The 6,062-nt window shown below is 40.1% G+C and overlaps 1 long non-coding RNA gene across 1 annotated transcript; it reads left to right on the top strand.

Annotated features, from left to right (window-relative positions):
- Positions 1-2,756: 2,756 nt before the first annotated feature.
- Positions 2,757-5,749, top strand: LOC146649369 (uncharacterized). Its single transcript, XR_014908119.1, has 2 exons — positions 2,757-3,566; positions 4,848-5,749. It is a non-coding gene; the product is annotated as an uncharacterized LOC146649369 (long non-coding RNA).
- Positions 5,750-6,062: the final 313 nt, after the last annotated feature.

Raw genomic sequence — 6,062 nt, 5'->3', positions numbered from 1 at the left:
CGAAAACTAGCTTTACTTTGTTGTTTGGGTCAACTTTGCTAGCAAGAGACAGAGAGAGGCGTTGAAAGGCTGCTCCAACAGAACTTATTGTTTGGAGGAAAACACGAACACAGTGTACAGTCGAGTCTTAATAGCTTACGTACAACTGGGCTCGTCAGGCACTCTTTTTGGCTGCAGTGGTTATTATTATATTTACATGCTTCCAGCTCCCGTTTCTGGTCGGTGACAACTCGTACTTTTCCACTCTCCCTTTTCTCCCTCCTCGCACTCACAGAGACATAACGGGTATGGCGGTCCATTCTCCCTGCAGCACGGACTACACTGCCCATGAGGCTACATTGTTTAGGGCTATTCCTGTAACACTCTGACTATTGGCTTCATTTTAAATCATTTTTTGAATAATAATTTTTTAAAATATTTCTTCATTTCATTCTGCAGGCTGCAAGTAGAGGTGACATTGGCCGCGAGATTGAGACACAGGCATTAGAGCCTCTTAATGCGTGTTTTGTTTGGGTTTCCACCAGCGTGGAATTACCAAAAATAGAGAGGGCATAGCCTAACAGGAAAAGACCGCCGTGTAATTCTTTTATTTCAACAAAGTAACTGTATTCTGAATACCACCTTTTTAAACGGTAATACAGAATACAGTTACTCATATTTTGTATTTTAAATACGTAACGCCGGTACATGTATTCCGTTACTCCCCAACACCAGTAACAGTACACATCACACCATGGTGTTATAGTTTCTTAGTTATAAGTATTTTTTAAGACCTTGGAGAATGTAAGGCAAATTTTAATGGAATGTTAGCATGACCCGACACTACGTCCCCACAAAGTTTTATCAGAATTTATTAAAAAAACTTTTTGGGCTATTGTGTTTACAGAGAGAATGACATGCAAACACTAACAAAAACATAGCCTCCTTGGCGGAGGTAAAAATTCAGAAAGGAGATGATTTAGAACTGAACACAAGGTTCTTGTAATAATAGTCATCAATATTTTTAAGCAAAAAGAGTAACTTTAAAAGAACTGAGAACAAATACAATTTTATGCTTGTGGTTTGGGTTTATTCTTGTAAATGCTATAACTTGGTTAGAATAACCTAGTTAAGAAGCTCTGATAAAAAGGGAGCCTTGGGTTATGGTGACATTATTCTGTGAACAAATTCAAAGCAATACCATACAGGGAAAATAACACAGTGTAAGTCAAAGTGATTTTTTATATTTTTTCACATTGAACTGATGGTAATATTAGGTATTATTTTCTGTATCCAAAGCTTTATTCAGCTTCTGCAAGATGTGGCACATGCGCTAGCTTAAGGCTGAACTCCAGCTTTCAAATTTAAATTTAATTTCACACAACTGACAGATATTTGTCTTTATTTGGACATGTCATGGACCAAAGATTCTTTTGAAATCTCTCCACACACTCGTAAACCTGGCAGTATACGGTTGCCCTTGGTATACGGTTTCTGAAGAGTAGTTGTTACAGTAGCGTTTGTGCAGTTACACTGAATCAGAGGCCAAGCGAATGGTCACGCAAACCGCATTGAACCTCTGATGATTACATTTACAGCACTTAGACTAGAGTGGTTCTTCATGAATGTTCACGGGCATAACAAAGGATACTTTCAACAGATCTGTAAAATAGCTAATGTAAAGAAGTATAATGTGGAGAGGTCATTGTACATGCTCAGACAGACAAAGCACATAGCATTACAGCACTGCATTGGTAACTTACCACAACCAGTTGAATTTGCCCTAAAATTCTCTGATTAATACCTGATGCACAGAAAGATATTTTAAAATATTATGAATACACATTTCTTTGCTGGTACAGGCTACAGTTTTCAGACTATGCAGTCTCACAGCCGTCTGTGAAATGCTAACAAAATTTATTGGTGTGACTGAACATGCACTTGGCAAGACAAGCTGTATGTTGTTTGAAAGAGTCATAGCGTGCCTTAACAGGTAGGACATAGTGACATAAATTACGTTTTACCTCTGTTAGTTTAGGTTTATGCAGACTACACAATATTTTTGACTGTTATGATGGTCAGTCACTGTGTCATATTAGGCAATCATATTCAATCGTGCTTAACGTCTTTGACAGCAAGTATATAGCCATCGGGAAAGAGAGGAAGCTTTCATAAAGAGAAAAGCTCTCATCCAACACCAGGGGGATCGGAGCCATATTGTGTAATCTGAATTTGAAATTAGGCATAAAAACTACTTTGTTAGCTTTAGAAAGTTGTACTATTTGGCTGAAGTACTACATTTACCACGTTTGAGAGTTCTATTTTCATTTCACTATTACCTGGATGGGGGAGTCCTGTTTGAAGAAAAAAATAAATACAACAGGTATTTAAGGCACAAAACAGTTCAAACACATTCATTTTCAAGTCAACTGGGCAACTGTTGTTTGTGTACACAATCAAACAGGTCATAGATCACTAACAGACTGGACTTTTTCAAAATATGTCATACAGACACGTGTTGAGTGGCAGAGACAGCAGCAGTCTGTAATACTATACCATCAACTTGTAATGAGTTAATAAACAGTTCATAGAGAACCTCAAGAGACCAGTCATTCACCTGTGGTCATTGCTCAGCAACACCAAAAAGGGCAGATGCTGCAGCAAATCTGATGTTCTGGAGGATTGTGATGGACCGAGCAGTGAAGGAAACTTAGGCACAGGTTAAAGTCCAAAAAATGATTTTTTATTTAACCCAAAAAACATAATTGGTTATATTAAATTATTCTGTTATTATATGTTACCTTATATATGTAATCAAAGTAGTTGAATTAGAATACTGCTGTAGATCACATTATACCCTTTAATATAGAGTGTGTGAGCTGTATGTAGTTTAGTTCTCATTATACTTTTGAGTTAACAGAACATATTCACATATTAGTTCATTAGATAAATGTGCATCACTCTGTATCCTTGATCTGCTGGGAATGTGTTACACTGTTTTCTTGACATGCTTAATTGTTGAATCATGAAGAGAAGGTTGTAAGCAGGAGACTCTGTGTCTAAAGACAGGGGAGATAGATAGACCACATTCCACACCCCCACCTTACAGAAAGCAGAGAAACAACTGCCGAGGTCATAACTTAGGCGCTGTAACAGAGAAAAAATGTGATGTTTTGGCTTTTACGACTAGCTGGGGGCCACTAGAGACTATAAAAAGCTGAGCAACCCGTCACCATTTTGAGACATGTGCCTGACCCTCTGGTAGCATCTCTCCCGTCCAGACGTTGTAATGCTCTTATTGTTGAATTGTATGGAAATAAATGATTGTTGATTGAGCATTTATACACCGAGTATTGTCCTTCCTTCAGCCCAAAGATTCAAAGAATTGGGAAAATTCAACAACTTGGTGCCGTGTGACCCGGATCTTTGGTGTGCTGAGGAGGTGCAGATTTGACCTTTGGTGAGATCGTGAGGCGAGGTGAACAGAGGACCGGTCCAAAAATAAAAAGGTAAGCACAGCCTGTTGTATTATAAATACCAAATGTGCATATTGGGCTTTCCAAATTAATCTGTTCGCTGAGTCACATGTATTTTCACAGTAAATTTGTCGGTGTCTGGTTTTTGGCGCAAGATACTAACAACATAAGTTGAGGCTGAATTCCAGTGTGTTAAATAAACTGCTTCTACCGAGAAACTAATAAGACACTACGTTGAGCTAGTTGCAGTAAACTGCTTCTACCGAGAAACTAATAAGATACTACGTTGAGCTAGTTGCAGCCACTTTACCTTCCACATTTAATTTTGTCTAATACTGGCTTCTGTAGCAATAATACGTTAGAATTTCTTCTGAAGACGCGGCCATTAGTTCAGTACATTGAAGTCGAGGTTTGAAGTTTGTTTATGGTGTCGGTTACGTCCTGGCTCTTGCCGGCCATGAAATAGAAGTTGATTTAAGGAAAAGCAGATGCTGGCTTCACGGTGCGGTTGAACGCTGGCAACGCGAGAGCGAAACACGTCCGTAGGTTTGGTTTATGATATGGCCGTGTTCCGGTGGTGCGGCCGTGAAGTGCAGTAGTGGTTGGTGCTAATTTTAGTACATTGAACAGAGGTTTGACGGTGGTTTGTGGCGTCAGTCGAGTTTTTTTTTAAGGGCTGCGGTCATAAAACAAAGTAAAATTTTACTTGCCAAGAAGTACATAGAGCAAAACCTGGTTTATGATGTCGGGTATAACTTCGGGGATGCAAGCATCACTTTTATGATGCGACTTTGCCCCGTTGTGGCGGTCATAAGCGCAGAGAAAGGGGTATTTTGGTCTATGGTGCAGTGTGCTTTAAGAAAATCTAATAGTTGAGCTCAGAGGTTTCTGTGTAAAATTCCCGCTGAGGAAAAGTGTTGCGTGTGAGTGTGAAAGCGCGCTCTGGGTGAGAGAGTGTGTGTGAAGCTGCGAGGCGCGCTCTGGGTGCTGTCTTGTGGGTAAAGCGCGCACTGAGTGAGAGTGTGAGTGAGGCGCGCTCTGAGTGTGTTTTCTGTGTGGAGTGTGAAGCGTGAACACAGTGACAGTGACGGTTGATGTGTTTGATTAGGAGGACATTAGAGCAAATACACATTTTAGGATCAAAGGTTGATGCCTAGTGTACCTGTGGAACATTTGCCCTAGGAGTGGCGACCCTCCTGTCCGTGGACGCGTGGCCAGGACCGGCGTCGTCCGGGTGCCGAGGTGGTGACTTGGGGAGGTGAGGGCCCCCGCATAGCTACGGATATAACACTGGAACGGCCTTGTAATCACGGGTTCACATTTATTTCCGGACTAGAACAAGACACATTTTGCGAACAAACGTTGAGTCTAGATTAGTAAAGAAATAAAAAGGTTGAATTCCTCGTTTCAGTGGTTGAAATTGTTGTGTGCCTGTCCCCTGACGAGTGTGAAATTAAAATAAAGAGGGAATTTGGAGCCACATAGAGATAGACGGGCATAATTGGGTGTATTACTCTGTGGTGTAATAAAAATAAAAAGGAGAGATAGTAAGAGGTGTGCAGTGGAGAATTATGGAGGAGTACAGAGAGGAATGTGTTGGGAGACTGGCGTACAGTTTACGCTGTCAAGGTAGGCGTGTTGCCTGCTTATCTGTTTAACAGTGATGAAAATGAAATTAAATAAATCTATTAGTGTGTTAATACAGGAAGCTGCGGACCTGGACCAACTGCCCCCACAAGCACAGCGGCCGAAACAAAATTATAGGTAATGGGAACCACACCCAGCACGAATCAGCAGCTGTGAAAAAGACAGCAGCGAGGAGAGAATTAGAGGAGAAATTAAGAGAAGTTTTAACACATAAAATTGGGGCCAACGGACTTGTGGAGGTTGGGAAGGCGTCCGGAGCATCACAACAAAAAGGTGAAACAAAAACACACAAGCAGAGAAATCTGAGAGAAAGGCTCCTTTTAAGGTAACGCCTAGTTTGAGAAAAGATAAAATTAACCTGCTTTTATACAAATGCACATACACGCAATGAAGAAACAGCTTACACTCATGAACACGTGAAGATTTTCCAGCAAGGTTAAAGAAAAATTAACATACTTAAATGATGAAGTCTATACATTACTGACAAAGAAACCCTCTGGGTTGCAGGACAACAATTTAACTAAAAAAAAAAAAAAAAAAAAAAAAAAGGAACACTGGTCTAACCAACCAGGCAAGACACAACAAATTTAGTGGTTAAAAGATTCAAATTGTGACATGTTTTCTGTTGATTGATTAATAAAAGTGATTACTGAATGAAAGAAAGTTCCTTTTTGGGCTTTTAAACATGATCTTAAGAATTTTAACATATACCGGTGTTGTCCTGTCAACTTGGTGGGTTAGGAGTTGATTATATCGGGAGACAAAAAACAAAAAAAAGGGGAGAGAAGGCTGACACAGGGCCTGGCCCCATTGTCTCCCCTCTGAATAACACAGCCAACACAACAACATTTTCCTGTTCGTTTGTTTTTTGTTTGTTTTTGTTTTTGTTTTGTTTTGTTTTTGTTTTTTCTATACATATTTAATTACAGGCTGCTTTGCCGGCCCTGAAAGCCGAGGCTG

The sequence above is a fragment of the Rhamphochromis longiceps genome, linkage group LG17 (genome assembly GCF_057381845.1).
Source record: "Rhamphochromis longiceps isolate RC_006_pf linkage group LG17, R_longiceps_female_GT1.1, whole genome shotgun sequence".
Taxonomy (NCBI): domain Eukaryota; kingdom Metazoa; phylum Chordata; class Actinopteri; order Cichliformes; family Cichlidae; genus Rhamphochromis; species Rhamphochromis longiceps.
This window is presented reverse-complemented; position numbering and strand designations above follow the sequence as displayed.